General features: G+C 41.0%; 1 long non-coding RNA gene across 2 annotated transcripts; it reads left to right on the top strand.

The window, feature by feature from the left end:
• Nucleotides 1-6,322: 6,322 nt before the first annotated feature.
• LOC112995697 (uncharacterized) lies at nucleotides 6,323-15,021 on the top strand. 2 transcript variants are annotated; one of them, XR_003262228.2, is made up of 3 exons: nucleotides 6,323-6,472; nucleotides 11,120-11,464; nucleotides 13,521-15,021. It is a non-coding gene; the product is annotated as an uncharacterized LOC112995697 (long non-coding RNA). The 2 variants fall into 2 exon arrangements; XR_003262227.2 differs by lacking the exon at nucleotides 13,521-15,021 and having other exon boundaries at nucleotides 11,120-13,337.
• Nucleotides 15,022-15,917: the final 896 nt, after the last annotated feature.

Raw genomic sequence — 15,917 nt, 5'->3', positions numbered from 1 at the left:
CAAAATGCCTAGGAGGCCAAGGAATTCTACCGCTAGAGTTTTTTAATAAGAGGTTAAGCAAACTTCTGTTTAGGTTGGATAAAGAAACAAGACATATTGCAGGAAGAATGACCTTGCTCCGAAGTTACAGAAGGGGCTCCCCGCACACAGACTTTGGTCACAGAAGGCCCCATCCTACTGCTCCTGCTATAAGCAGGAATTCAACATGAGAGGTTGTCTTACATGGCATTCAAAAATGGCTGAACTGATGATGCTTGATTTGGGGTAAAACTGCACAGCGCTATGAATGTGTGAATACAGGGGTGATAATAAAAGTCTGAATGAACTCTGTGTTACTTATCAAGGACTGCTGAAAAAACATTTGAATTAATATACTTACATGACATGAACCTGGAAACGAGGCAGCCAAAACCTATGTCTGACATGAGTTTACCAGCTTGGTTAAAATAACTTTCAGAATGAATGTAAAATAATTAAGTATCTGCAAGAAATTCCAAGAAACATACTGAACTGGGATAGCATGCAGTTGGATAGTGTCTTGCTGTGCATGTGTTTGTATATGCTGCTACTGTGTCCCCTATAACCATCTGCAGTTGTTGCCTGCCTTGTTTGGGATCCGGACAGTGGCTGTATTTTTAGCTTGACTTCAAACGTTGTCAGTGCTTGGCTCTGAATTGCACAGGCTCTTGCCATTTCTAATATTCATTGTTTGTGACTGGAAAGCCTTGTATAACGCTGACTTGGGAGACAGTGTGCTCAGCTTTGACAACCACAGGAACTGACTGGCTGATTTACACCTGCTTGGTGTTAAGGGTTTAGATAAAGCCTTCAAAGACTCTCCCAATATAATCTGGTAGAAAATGGGAAACTTTTCTCAGTAGCACCATATTTGACAATTTGATTTTACCCTGTTCCTTGTAGAAGTTCCTATTAGTAGAGGATTCAACCCAGTATCTTAGATGGGGCAAGGGATGTGTCACCCTCTGGAAACACCAATTTCTTTCCATTGACTGTAGAGGGAGCCTGGAGGACTAGCTCAGTTTATGCATGCATCTTTTGGACTGCTGACGTTAGATTAGAGCAATCTAACTCTGCCACTAGCAAAATCAAAGCGCTAGGAAAGAAAGCAGATCTGCAGAAGTTGGTAGAGAGTGGAGAAACTTCGCTAGCTATTAGGAAAAAAATAAGATAGTGTGATTTAGGCACTACTTTTGAAAGTAAAATGCTTACTTGGGAGGTTGCAAAAAAAATGCCTGCTGTTTGTTGGGAGTCACGAAGCATCTCCTGGAGCTGGTTACTTCAATTCATCCTTTCTTAGAATGGCCAGCAAAGGATAGGAGCCTTACCCTCTGGCCGGTGGTTAAAGTACTCACTGGCAGTGTAAGAAATATGAAGCCTTCCTCTTTTGATTGTCATTTATAAGAAACGGCTGGTTTAATAACCTAACTCCAAGAGAGGGTTCCTGGCCATGAAGTACAAGTGGAGGGATGCACCTCCTGACTGTCCATGCTCAGGCGCCTAATTCATTTTTGGAGATGTTGAAAGGTATGGCATAAAAACAACTCTCAGACTGGCCTCTGCAGGCAGAAGCATGTCTAGTCTGGGAATTTTGTCTGTCTTTATATGTGAACTAGGTGCTAGCTTGCTAGACACCCTAAAACCTTTGGTTGTTCTGGGTGTGTCCAGGAGAAAGGCATTTAGGTACCAAAGAAAGTTTACTATAGAAACTATCACTTAGGTACCTCCAAGGTGACAGGAAAGCTAAACGGAGAAGTTGAAAATCCAGATTTGGCCTTAAAGACATAAAATATCAATGAGGCAATTTTGCAAGGGGCATGTTCTGGTAGCTGCTCTACATGGCAGGATGGAGCTCAGCCCAGGAGCACTTTTTGAGTCCTTACCGGATTTCACTTGTGCAGCCTGCCATGAATGCCAAGCTGCTGGGGCTGGATGATTTCCAGTGCCTAAATAACAGGTCCTACCAGGTGTGCCTGTGCCATCCTTGGGGAAGGGACACACTTCTCTATGTGAATTAGGAGCATTTCTACATGTGCCGCAGTGATGGTTCTAACTCCATCGGGGATAGACCCCACATCTTTTGTAGACTTAGTTTTTAGCCCACAGGACCCAGAATCTCAGAGGCATTATGCTAAGTGCAACTGAAATCACAAGAGGTATCTAGGTTAGGAACATAGTTCCTTTGCCTATTAGGCAATAGAAAAAGAAAAAAAAAATCATCTGCAGAAAGGAGATACCCCTGCCTTTGGGCTGAACTGTCTAACATACTTCTGTAGCTTTTGGTGTGGGGACTTTGTTCTTTCTGCCACTGAATTAGTGGGAATGGAATCACCCTTAGCTTACAAATATTTCTTTGTAGAGAAGCCAGGAGCAAAGTAGTGCTTGTCTTTCATAAAAACATTGAATTTGGTGATGGAGTGTGAATTCACATGTGTCCTAAGTATAGATGTTTTTGGAACAGAAAGCTAATCAAGTGTTTTTCCTGAGAGAGTTTTATCATAAATCTTGCCATGTTATATGATGCTACTGCTACTATGTGTTTACTTTCAATTTACATTGTTAGCTGTGTTTATTGCCTTTTATTAAAGCTCATGAAGCTGATGATTGTTTTTAAGCTCTGTTATGAGAAAAATGAACACCAGCATGTGGAATACCCTAGATAAATAAACTGAAAGTAGTTGAAAGCTCCTATACTCAAAAGTACCTTATTTGCATTTCTTGTGTGGGAGTATTTACTTGCAAAAGACAGGATATTGATGATCAAACATACAATTAATTGAAAAGCTTCTGTGTGTTCTGTATTAAACAAAAGTAAAAAGGCTCTGACAGTTTATTTTTTTGACTCTTTTTTCAGTAACTTCTTCAAATGAACGAGTGCATGTTATGATATGTTTTACCATAAGCTGACTGAATGTAGACACACATTTGGTAAAGGAAAAGACCATCTTTCAATGACTTAAAATCTCACAGAACTGTTTATACAAATTGCTTCATCTGTGCAAGTTGATCTGTCCATCTGTTATATTTTATACCCGTTCATTTCTATATTTTAGTCAGAGGATCATTAGGAACTGCTGATCAGATCTCCTATGCCATGCAGACCATGCGTCACCAAACTACTTTTAAATCAAGTCTGTAGCTTCTATAGGAGCTAGAGTGTCTTTTAAAAGGACATCTCATATTGGCTTATAAAGCTTAAGAGCAGGATACTGCTGCCTTAATATTTACCACTCCATCGTGTTTCAGAAATGCTTTTATGTTTTCACCCTCTATCTGTGCCAGCCATTCTAGTGCACCTGTTTCTTTATTTTCCTTTCAAGGCTTCTTGCAAGCATCTGTATTCACAGTTTTTTGTGTGTCTGTGTGTATTTTACTCCACCATCTGACACCCTGTTTCTTTGCTGGGATGGACCTCTCCAGTCCCAGTCTTTCCCATTTCCTGTTCAGTTGTCATTTTTATCCTCTCCTTTGCTACCAGACACAGAGTCACCTTTGTGCTCTTGATATCTCTAGCAGATGTCTTTATCTGACCTGAGTGCTCTCCAGCACCTGTTAGCTTTTCCCCAATTCCTATTTTAAATAACCCCTTCCCCTCTGAATTCTGCCAGTTTTCTTGGTGAATAACGGCTCCGCCATGCTCAGTACTCATTTCTGTTTAAGATCCTTCCTCTTCTTATTCCTCTCCTTAGTTCTTATTCCCTCCTTATAGTATTTAGCAAAAGTAACCATCCTTTTAATACACAGCTTGCACAAATACCCATTTTTCCTTACAAATTGCTGCAGATGTAGCAATCAATAGCAGTTCAGGAAACCTGCTATAAATAGGAAACAGGACTATGGCCAATTATTGATGTTTCCCAGCTTTTCTGAAGCCCTATGAGAGTTGCCCAACTTGATCCACCTCCTTGCCTCTCCCCTTCTCACCCCACACCTGGAGCTGTCCTTTCTCCACGCTACTCTCTTCCCTTCTCAGCACCCAGACTGCTGCATTTTGCCCACTGCCACACCCTCATTCCCCTGTGAACATCTCTGACCTACATGGTGCCACACTGCAAATTTTGGAAGCGTGGTACAGAAATACCGCCATTGGCCCTGAATAAAACCAGCCCAGATTCAGTTTATTTGCTTAACTGAACAACAACCCTCAAGTGTTTGAGTTGCATCAATGAAGCATGTTTCCGTGTGTGGGAACTGAAGGTATAGGTGATGGCTTAGCACGTTGAGCAAACCATTCGTTCTGTTTAAAGGTGAAGATAACTTTACCCTTTGAACTGTGTGGTGTGAACATCTTTTCTAAGAAATGTTTTTCTAAGTGAAAAGAGAGTACGTCGACTGCAAACAAATAGACAAATTCTTTGCATGTGGAAAATATGACTTCTTCTAAAATCTAGCAGGTGTATTGAAACTTTAACAGAACATGTCAAGGTTCTCTTTTTTAAAAATATGTCTTATAAATCTGTACTGCCAAAGTACAACAAAATGTAAGATTTGGTGGTACTCAGATTTTCTGGGGGGATTCTTTCCTTTTCACTTTTCTGTCCTTCATTCTCTCTTGCCCTTTCCCTGAGCTCTCTCACTATGCAGTGACTATATTTAGCTGTTGATCCTTAGTAATACAGTGTAGGAATGACTTTTTTGCTTGTTTTCTTTATGGGCTAAGAATGTTCAATAGAGTGCAAAAATGCTTGGGTGAAACATCAGAAAATACCCACGACATTTGGTTATGTCCTCACTGAAACATGGCCATTTTAAGTGCTTTAGGTCTGCGTGGCCACCTCTCTGCATTACTGGCAGCCCAGGGCACATCTGTTCAGGACCTGCAGCTGCATTAACCTCGGGATTATGACATCAAGAATGGCATTTGTACAATTAAAAATGTTATCTCACAGGGCAACCCCGGCTGCCCTCGATCACCTTTGGGTAAATTGTGTTGTAGGAAAGGTTAAAAAAAGCTGCTGGAACTAATCCTTTTGATGAAATGTTAAACAAGTATGTCAGGCTCCTCTGATCTCGGCCCTGGTAGAATACAGTTCTAGTTAACGTCCTGCGCTCTAACTCACTGTCTAAGATCCTCTTTCCTGCAGCGTGTTTTCTTCATCAGTTTGTGTTTCTGCCAGTCAGTGTCACAAAGCACTTCCTGTTTCATCCCCACTTGACAAGGTTAAGCCACGCTGATGCTCTGCAGTTGTGTGCAGCTTCATTTTTCATAGATTCTTTCTGATAACCATAACATGAACTCTGGAGTATGTGTTAGGAACTGAAAACAGGCCAAGTGTTTTGTATTAGAGCCTGTATTCTCACATTCGCCAATTCTCTGAGGGATGAAAATGCATCAGCGACATGTATGAGAAAAAAAAGGCTGAGACTAAAATCAATTTTCTCCCCTCCTGCCTACAGGAAACACAATTAAAAGCACAATGAGCCTTATTCTTTCTTCATTTACTTCTGAAATTTCACTATATTCTGTGAAGCAACTCTTGTTACACCATTATAACTGCAGCGAGAATCAAACCTGATATTTGCTGCAGATGTTCACACCTTAAAAATAGAAGTACACACATCATTTCTGTTTTCTCGTTTTTGAAAAAGCAAGTATTTTATGTGTATGAGTGGATCTAGACCCTGGGGAACTACATTAACCTGTAACTCACTCTAAACAAATAATCTGATACTCCCGTATACATGACTGGCTTTCAATATCATAATACATATTGTGACCTTCACCTGTCAGTTTAATGACTATATTAATGCAGATGAAAGGAGAACAGAAACAAAATGTAAAAATATAGCAATAAATAGCCTACTGTGCTTTCTTATCTCCAGTGAGAACTTTATATTAGGCTGGTTTATTTGCTTGGTATTATGAAGTCTTCTTTACTTCCGTTGAAAAAACTGGGGTGAAAGCCACAATAATCCTTTAGACAAAATGGAAAGAGTTATTTATGCCTGTGCTATTAATAGATGTCTCTTCTTAGAAAATAGCCATTTGCGGTGTTTTGTCGCTCTCTGAGATCTCACAACCTTTTTTTTTTTTTTCTTTTACTATAGTGCAGAACCATGTTAACAATTCTGCCTTCCTGGCTGTCAAATAGATTTCCTGTGGTCTGTTTTTGGCTGTGCACTCAGCCAGTTGCAGTGTATATTAGGCATTTGTTTAAAAGTAAACAGATACAGTCATCATCAGCATAAAAATTAACCCATGACATGCAGGATTTTTCACTTGCTTAACATGTATCCAAACATCACCTGAAGACTTGCTGAGAGTTGGACAGCCAAAGAGTTGAATGTGCTTGAGGGTGCTGGTTGCCATGAGGAAGGCAAGCCAAGCATCATTGTCTGAATATTAAATAGGGGTAACCATGGATTTGCTCATGTGATTCGGTCCCTTCACACTGCTCAGACCAGAAGGAGACAGAGAAAACACTGCTGGGGCCTTTCTAGCAGAGGACAGAAGGTAAGAGCTCCTCCCTTCCCAGCTTAATGTGCTAACGCCAGGCCACCAAGACCCCGTACACATCCTTATAAAAAATCAAGTTAATTTTCTAAACCAGATCAGCTACAAGAAAAGTTTTCTCAGCGTTGTTTGAAGAATAACTGTGATTTCAGAAGATATTTTTCACAATAACATGTGGAAAAGAGGCTGACTTTCACTATCCTGTTTACCTCTGGGTACATAGAAATATTTACCAAAAGAAATGCCTTCAGGTTTAAGAAGCTCATGTTACTGTCTTTTTTTGCTTTGTTTCCTTTTTTCAGTTTTGGTTGCTATTTTGAAGTAAGTGGCTAGTCCTGTTCTAAACATAAGATCACTATCTAGAGCTACCTCATAGTATTAAACAAGTAGTAAAAATGTTTTTTCTGAGGCTTGCCAAGAATGCTATATGAGCAAGTAATGCCATTTTACTTACCGAAAGGGTTCTAATGGAACATTAATTCAATATAACAAACCTCTCAAAGAACACTAATACAATTTCTTTTAAAAACTGATGAGTTGTCCTATTATAATGTCACAACCATAAAAATTAACAGTGCACTACTTTTAGACTTGGCTATTTAAAATTGGGCAGTAAAAAAAGAGAATTTGCATAATTGTGAACTTTTGCTTCAAGAATGAATCAAAGTATACCTTTCATGCATTACACTGTACTTTTCAAGTAAGTGCCATCTTCACACTGGAGATAAATATGTTTGTTTGCAGTAGCAATGTATGTTAACACATCTTCCAGAAACCTTCTGTTCTTTCTGATGCAGAAAACGAAACACTGACAAATTATGTAGAGGTCCATAGGTTTTCACCGTCTTTGGAAAAATCACACCTAGGAACATACAACTAAATTCCTTATATACACAAACTGATGTACCAATGCATAGTACAGAATCATTTGGGGTAGGTTTCATTTCATTTAGCTGTTAAACATTAGGCATCAGGCCTCAGTTATCCCCTGAGTACAGATATTTCTAGGTATATCTAGATAGGATACATTCTATTTCTAAGTTGGGGGTCTAAGGCAGTTGAAATGGTTCTCATTTGAAGGTGTTTTTCTCTCACCATCTAAATATCTAAACATCTAACATCAAATGTGATGAATTCTGATTTTTTTTTCCTAGAAATATTTCAAGACACAGAAAATGTAGTGAGCTAGAAACAATTTTTTACCAGGAGTAAAAACCCTCACAGTTTCAAATAAAAAGAGCTTCTGAATAGCATTTAGACATCCAAAGTACGTTGCGGTAACAGTAGGTGCCTGCATTTGGAAGAGCAAGTCACTTGCATCTCCTGGGGTGAATTTATATCATGAAAGAAAGGAAAGACAGGGCATGAACCCATGCACTGGACCCCTGGCCAGCCACACTGCTTCGTTGGTAGCTCATCCCAGCTTTTGTTGGGCCATCCCAATCAGCAAATACAAATCTGCCGTAGAGGGGCAACTCTAAGCACTGTGGACACAAACTCCTCATTGCCACATGGCCTCAGGGCCACAGATCAGTCCTAACCCTTGTTGAGGGACCCTGTTTGGTAAATAGGCTTGGGGCACCTGATGACAACATCGCCTTCAGCTCAAAACACAGCTGCCTGTGGCAATTCTTCCATCTATGAAACGAGCTGTCTTCTTCAGAGGCTTGTGTTGAAATTCAAACCTTCTGAAACAGTCTGGTCAGGCTTTGCTGTTATTGCAGGGTGTTAGTCTTGGCAGCTCCCTCCCCCTCTTTCAGGAACTCTTTCTTCTAATACTTGTTAGCCTGCCTCTTCTTATATCATCACAGTGTGGAGCTCTTCAATTTTACATTTACCAAAGAGTACAAGCTGGCCATCCTTTCCTGAATAGTGCCAGCCTGGGAAATTAAAAACCCAGGTCCTGGGAAGATTCAGTCATTTCCACAACATCTTTAGAAATGTCCATGTGGGCTGCACCTGAGCAAGGAGGAGGGAGGTGGGATAGTGTCCACTCTTTTGCTCAAGCCTGTCCATGTACAGCCAGGACAGCAGAAGCCCTGATACCCAAAGGAGGTCAAGAGAGAAGGGACAAGGTGCTTGTGTGGTAGCCAGGAGAGCAGGGCAGGGGGGTGAGAAAATGGGGGCTCGGGTCTGTGCTCCAAGAGTGGTTCCTCTTTTTCATCCAGTGCCTAACATACAAAGTATGTGCCTAATGTCCAGCTTGCTGCTGCCACTGAGGGACTGTTCAGGAAGAAAGGCTTCCCAGGTTTCTCAAGCCAAATGAAGAGCAGAAATGGGAACTTGAGGTTTGGAGTTATCCTGTTCTCAGAGCAATGCGAGTACGCGGCTTCCAGGGTAGCTTGTGAAAGCACTTCACATTTCAATGCCCTTTATAGGATGTGACAGGAAATCATTTTCTAAGCTGAAATCTCATACTTCAAATGCTGATGAAGATGCCACTGCTAGTCATTCATTTCATATATTAACGGGATCTATATTTTTGGCTCTGTGACCTTCCAGTTCTAGGAATGTCCTGAGTTTTTTTGTTCCCAAGCTGTATTTCTTATTGCAAAGACCACGAACTGAATTCATTTCTCTAAGGAACGTGAATAAAGTTTGTTTTTCCTAAATTCCTGGCAAACAAGCTGATGAAATCCATATGGATCACAAAGACTGAACACTTGAGTGCAATGTTCCTCGTGTGAGCAAACACTTGTCTTTTAAAAGATGACTTTTAGCTGTGTGGATTTTATATATATACATATTTGAGATCTGTTCTGTGAGCCATCAGCTAGATTTCAAAAGCACAAGACAGGAAGCTGACTGCTTCTGAAGGTTTTCCTTTTTCCTTACGTTAAACATACGTGTATTCTAGATAAGGATTGTTAATTTTAGTTTGTCACTATATCTGATAATTGAAGAAAAATAGTTAAAGAACAGTCTGAAGCTTTCAGACCAATGCTTTCACCCTCACTGTTTTACTCATGTTAAATCCTAATGCTTCTCAGTCCACACGGCTTTGAGTTTTACTCTTATTTTTACCACTGTCAAAATCCCTTCAACACACATACATCCTGCCTCTGCCTCGTTGGCCAAGCTGCAGACAATTCGACCTGTTGGGACTTTGAATCAATCACTTTTCAGTGTCCTGCACCCATCTCCATGCTGCAGCATGCCTTCAGCCCACACTCTCCTGGCACCATGCTACCTGAAACAGGCTTGAGTTCAGGGTAGGGTGGGAAAGGATCTTGGGGCAATGATTTTAAAGGTCGCAGAGACACAGACTGGTTGCTGACTTTAAAGGCTGCAGAAACACAGCGAATGTGCTTTCTTACACATCCCAGACTGCCTTGCATAGTGCTTGAGGGAAAGCTATGCCTCTTTTGAAAAAGAAAGGGGTGACCAGTTTAGCTAATTAAAAATTGATTGTTGTTCGTGAAATGAGTACTAGCAAAATAAATCATCAGCTAGCAGAGCTAATCTGTAGATGATTAGAACCAGTATGTTTTTTTTTTTACTCCTGTATGTACATGAAACAGAGCAACATTAGATGCTCGGCTGTGTCACCGAGTGAGGCCTGCTATGCTCTCTTCAGCATTTCCAAGGTCCTGCCTCCAGGACTTCTTTGCCAACCAGATGCCTCACCATGCGCACCTTCTCCTCTGTCAGGGCCAGAGGGAGAGGAAGTGTTTAGTCATGTTCTCCTATCATCTTCTTTCCCAAGCTACTCAAAAGACAGGAGAAGCTGCAGAAGTAGAAGGTCCATAGGAAGCGAGTATGATAGAGCTGAGAGTTGAAAGCATGAGTGGAAGAGCGAGAAGCAAAATGGTGAGACAGCAAAGCCAGGCAGTTAGGTCTAAGCGACTGGGAGGCTGAGAAAATGGTTAGTGTCTCCCCACTACCCCTACCCAGGGGGCTGGGTAGGGCTGAGTGGCTGTCCTTGCATTTGTGGTCTGGATGTGGCTTCTAGCAATCTGCGGTGGCTCTACACAGTAGTGCATAATCATTAGTTTATCTACAAAATAAAGTGTAAGCTTTTTAGTGTACAGCCTCAGAAACATTTAAAATGACTTGAGAGAAGCATAAAAGCAATTAGCAAAATATGTGGTTAGAACCAAGGCAGTTTCTGTTGATTTTTTTTTAAATGTTTATTTTGTAAGTGGAGTGAACAGTGTGTAGTAAAAAAAATTAAATAATTGAGAAAAGTTTTCTTTGGCAAAAAGGAAGCATTTTAAAAGCAGCAGAAGATGAAATGTCAAGGCAGCTGTTGGATTGTAGTTGCTATGGTAATCATAACAGCACTTTCATTAGGCACACAACGGAGACTTTGGATAAGAGTCCAGGGAAGGTGGGGGAGAAGGGGAGGTTATTGTGTTTTGAGGAAGTTTTAAAAACTCAACACAGAAAAGGATCTGGCCTTTTAAAAGAAGTATAATGTATGCTGAATTTTCTCCTAAAATATGTTCATACATGCATTTCAGCACTTCAAAAAGAGCTTGTCTTAAAATTAATAACAGGCCGTTTTTGCTAAAATAATACTTCCAGGACAGAGAGATGTCTCCCTTAACATGGAATCTGAGCATCTTACGTCTTTCATGTATTTACATTGACGGCACCCTGGGGACTAAGGAAGTCTTTTATTTCCATTTTGCATGTGGGGACCAGAAAGACTATGGTGTAGATTCACGACAGGTCATGGGTGCTGGGACACTGCATTGCCCAACTTTTGGGCACTTCTGACTGAGCCAGCCTGCCAACACACCCTCGGCAAGGAGGCACCTGAGCAACCAGCTGGGAACACTGAGGACAGAGGAGAGCCTCAAGTCCTGGATGCTCCTGAAGCATGGACTACAGCACACATCTTCTCCTCACCTCCAAGCAAGTCCAAACTACTGGCCTGTGTTTCCTTTTCTGTGAATTTGGATAATGGCATGAAAGGAGTATCTTCAAGGCAAAGCAGAGTTTTCCTTCCGTTTCTTCCTACTCTCCTTCAGGTCCCACAAACTAGAGGTGAGCCCTAAACATTAGGTTATTGGATAAAAGTGGACACTCATTCTACCCTGTCTTTTAACAGAAAGGAAGTATGATTGTTCCGTTTTTGAAGAAAAGAGCTGGCTTCCCAATTTCAGTAGTGGCTTGAGACCCGGTAAAACCCCCTGGCAGGGCTGAGCAAGGGTATATCTAGGTGGAAGCGTGTGGACAGACTTGTCATTAACTTTTCCCCTGCTGCTGACTTTCTGCTTCTCTGCAAACAAGGACATTTCAGCTCTTAGTATTTGTGGTTTCTCTTCACACCTTTTGTCTGTCTTGTTTATCTTCATTAAAAATGCCTTTGTGGGGGTGGGGGGCAGGATCAGCTTTCATGACCTGTGTGTACGGCTCTGAGGTGATCTGGACACTGCAGGTGCACATCACCACAGTGCATAAAAGACAAATAATGTTATATATTCTTTCACGGTGTTGAAGTATGTGAATTCCCTTGGATGGCACATCACCTGTTTATCCCTTCACCTTTCCAAAAGAGACAAAAGAGACAGATTTTCTTACCCCTTTCTGAGTATGTACTGGTTTCACGAGGTGCTCTACCGCAATATCAGAAGGCAGGGGTATTAAAATCAATGCCCTATGCATTCTGTTTGTCAATTAAAAATCTCCTTTTACCTTTAAAAATTCAGGGGTTAATCCCTTCTTTCAGCTTGCAGTCACTTTCCTGGGCAGCAGCTGGCTCCTTTAGTCATCCTCTGTGGATGTGGCTCTGCCCCTAAGGTGGTCCTGACACCCCAGTCCTGGGGCTGAACCCATCAGTGGAGTCCTCATACCTGTAAGAAAAATCCCAGAGGCTCAGTGCACTCCTGTGGTTTGACTGTACAGATTGCACTGCAGGACTGAGACCTCAGCACGCAGCCTGAAAATTCATTTTAGCATGAAAAGTGCTAGAGTAATATAGTAATGTAAAGTAATACCTAAATAAACCCACAAAACCTAGAAGGGAAGAGATTTAAGCCCCATAATTGCCCTAAGCTTTGCTAATTGTGAGACCACCAGCTGTGATAAAGGAAATTGATTTCATCAGTTGTCAGTCATCCTCGTTTTATTAATGATCAGAAGTTCACGTCTCCTCCAGGCAGGGCAAAGTCCTTCTCTGGTCTGTTCCTGCCTGTCATGCTGAAAGGTTTGGCTATAACAATCCCCGCATCTTCCCCGGGGAGTTTTCTCTCTCCCCAGTGGTTTCTCTTGCTGTGATCATGCTGGGTCAAGTCCTTGTCCCAATGACATCACTCGGAAGTTTCTTATCAAGCTTGTTGCTCACCCCTTCACTTATTAAGTAAGATATCTGACTTCTGGAGCAGAAGTAGTCTGTACTGTGGCTAAACTGGATTCTTTTAAATAGAGCCAGACAAGCTACATTACCCTGAAAGTGTGTTGCTAAGCATAATGGATGGGACGGATAGAGATGCTGTACTATAGTTGCTGTTTCTCAGGAAAAAAAGGGCTTGCTTCTTTCAGTTTTATATGAAATTGAATTAAAAATAACCATATCGCTGGTGAGTTTTTTGATTGACAATATAACAGAGAATGTTCCTCTCCACCTCCTCCACTACTCCAATGCAAAATTAATTATTAAAAAAGGTGTTGAAAGATGGAATTTCATCAGAAGGGAACCTGAAATTTTCCTGGCTGCATAGCCATCAATTCTTGCTCATCAGGTTTCAGTTTCTGATAGATGTGTATTGACAAATCTTGGTACTGCTTTTGGAAAAATGAGAGAACTATTGAAAATAATTACAAAGAATGAAAGAGAAAACCAGAACAGGTGTGTCCTTCTCCCTTCTCATTTTGAGGAAATGGGTCTGGCAACATTCTCCTAGCAGTGCTGACTAGATCTGTGTGGAGGCAAAACTGTAGTGGACTTTCAAATTACCAACACTGAACTTTATTTTCAGTAGAAACAGATCATTTAAAAATTTACTGAGGGATCCTTCCTAAAGAAAATGGTTTAGGTCAGCTGAAATATTTTGCTTAAATATTGACTTTTGTTTTACCTCTTTCTTTCTACTGAATTCAGGCTTATCCATCTAAGTTCTAGATGCCTGAAGTAGGGAAAGATGAATCCCACCACTGCAGTCTGAAGGAAGAATTGCTACTGTGATATATAAATTCTGCATTTTTAAAGCATTCTCATAAAGAATCAGAGGATCATGAATCTTCAGGGCTTCCAGTAAAAATACCTTTGACTATGGCATGGAGAATTACTGGAGGAGAGTGAAAGTGGGTTGTTGGGGTCTACCCTGACTGTGTGAAATAGTATTATTGGTAATTGCATGTTGCATGTTAATTAGGGTCTTATGAATGATGATCTGTGAAATATCATTGTACTTGTAAAGTATTCATGTGTGAAAAATGTCTTCCTTTAATGATGACGTTTCAGTGTCTCAAAATCTTTTAAAGCAGCACTTAAATCATGTCTGTTAAAGCAAAAATATAACTTTTACAAAAAAAATATATTAATGAAATGGATGATATGCTGCAGAAACGGTAAGCAGAACTGGGAATTATTGAAGTGGAGGAGAAAAAATGGGGGTAAGCAGTGGGAAAGGAAATTTTGTAGAAGGATAACTGGAGTGGAAGACAGCAGAGAAAAGTGGAAGGGGAAAAATTAGAGGACAGAAGACTGGAGCCAAATTTCATCGGAGTCTGGCCTTGAATGGGAGCTAGGCCTGCAGAACAACACCAACACTGTCAAAGTGCAAAGGAAGTTATGCACAAGCTCGAATGTTGTATAACTGCAGCACTGAGCACATGCCTCAGGAGTGCCCACCAAAAAAAAAAGGGGGCGGGGGAAGGGAATTTAATTCTGCCCTTTATGACGTGCAGAAAACTTCTCCGGAAAGCCCAAGTAATGAGCACTGCACAGTTCCAGGAAGAGTGTTGTGGAAAGAGGGAGAACGCTGCATATTGTACTTTCTCATCACTGTATGACCTTGATATGTTTTATTATTTTAAACACTTAATTGTGTTATTTAAAACCTCTTATAATTACTCAGTTCTCTAGAGACATACTTATGACTTTTGCACAACAGTCTTGGATAGATCCTGAAGCAATTATTGAGGAAATCCTGTGAAATACTATATTATAGAAGTACTCTATGGGTTAGTTATAACATAATAACTACAGGAATGTACATAACTCGCTAGCTTACTGCTTCTTCATGCCTGCAGTAGGAAATTGCAGCTCCGAAGGGGCAATACCAAAGGTGGTATTGCAATCTCTGCTAGAATCGTACTGCTCCATATTTGGTACTTTAGCATTGTCCTCAACCTGAGGCAATGTTTAGGAGTATACGAGTCCCCCTGGGGTTCAGAAAGTCAGAAACGCCAGTCATCACGTTTGGTGGATGACTCTTCAGCTTGAGTGAGCCTTTCTTCTGTTTTCAGATACATTTGAAACAGTTATAGATTCAGTCTGATGTACTAAAAAGTAATAAACCAAAAATTAGAAGCCATTTGCAGCCTTCTTTTCATCTCCACTTAGGGATATGTGGGGTAATTTCTTCTCTCAATAAAATTCTTGTGGGACTTCCCTCAATTCTGTGTATTTTAAGGGTTTTCCTTTGTTCTGTTGTCATAACTTGAAGTGGTGCAAATCAAGTACAGTATTTCAGTAAAGGCAGCTTGCTGTGACTCTATTTCTCTTGGAAGTGCCACCTTTTACAGGCAGGAAGCCTGATGTCCATTTGAAGAATGTCTGCAGAAGGAAAGCAGATATTTTTAGAGGCACCCCCCAGCAATGAACAGTTCATTGCCAGCTTATCTCTATGTTTAAACAATAATCAACCTCTTCCGCTCTCAGTTGGTGATTCACAGCAATTTTGTCCTATACAGGCTCTAGATTAGATGAAGGCAGCTGCACACATTTGATCAGATGCTCGTACTGGGCTGCATCCTGACAGGCTGGCACTGTCCCGTTTTAGCACTGTCCTTTCTGCATACAAATATCCTGGCACAAGGGTTTTCTAAGCTGTGTGGCTGAGTCTGACCAGCATGGGAACTGTGCTACTGCGGAGAATGAGTAAGTGCCTTGCCTGCAAGGTTCAGACTATTTTGTTTCCCATTTAGGTCATCCCATTGGAAACGCGATATGTTCAGTTAATCTTCAACGGGCGATTTCAGACATTATAGATCCACTTATACCTTGTGATGAATTACTTCAGTGTTTGGCAAATATTAAATAACATTTTTTCTTGACATGGAAGTGTGACCTGCAGGCTGCAGCTGGTCCCAGTGTTTGGTACTGTTTGCGTCCTGCCGTCTGTCTCTTCCTCCCTCTGTTCTCTCACTATTGAAACGCAGCTGGTTTACGTCTGTCACAATCAATGGAAGGACATTTCCGAGCTGGTAATTGCCGAGAGGATCCGGTGCTCATGGCTTCTGGAGCTGCCAATCCAGGGAGCAGCTTTTGTCT

This window comes from Dromaius novaehollandiae, chromosome 1, assembly GCF_036370855.1.
Source record: "Dromaius novaehollandiae isolate bDroNov1 chromosome 1, bDroNov1.hap1, whole genome shotgun sequence".
NCBI lineage: Eukaryota > Metazoa > Chordata > Aves > Casuariiformes > Dromaiidae > Dromaius > Dromaius novaehollandiae.
This window is presented reverse-complemented; position numbering and strand designations above follow the sequence as displayed.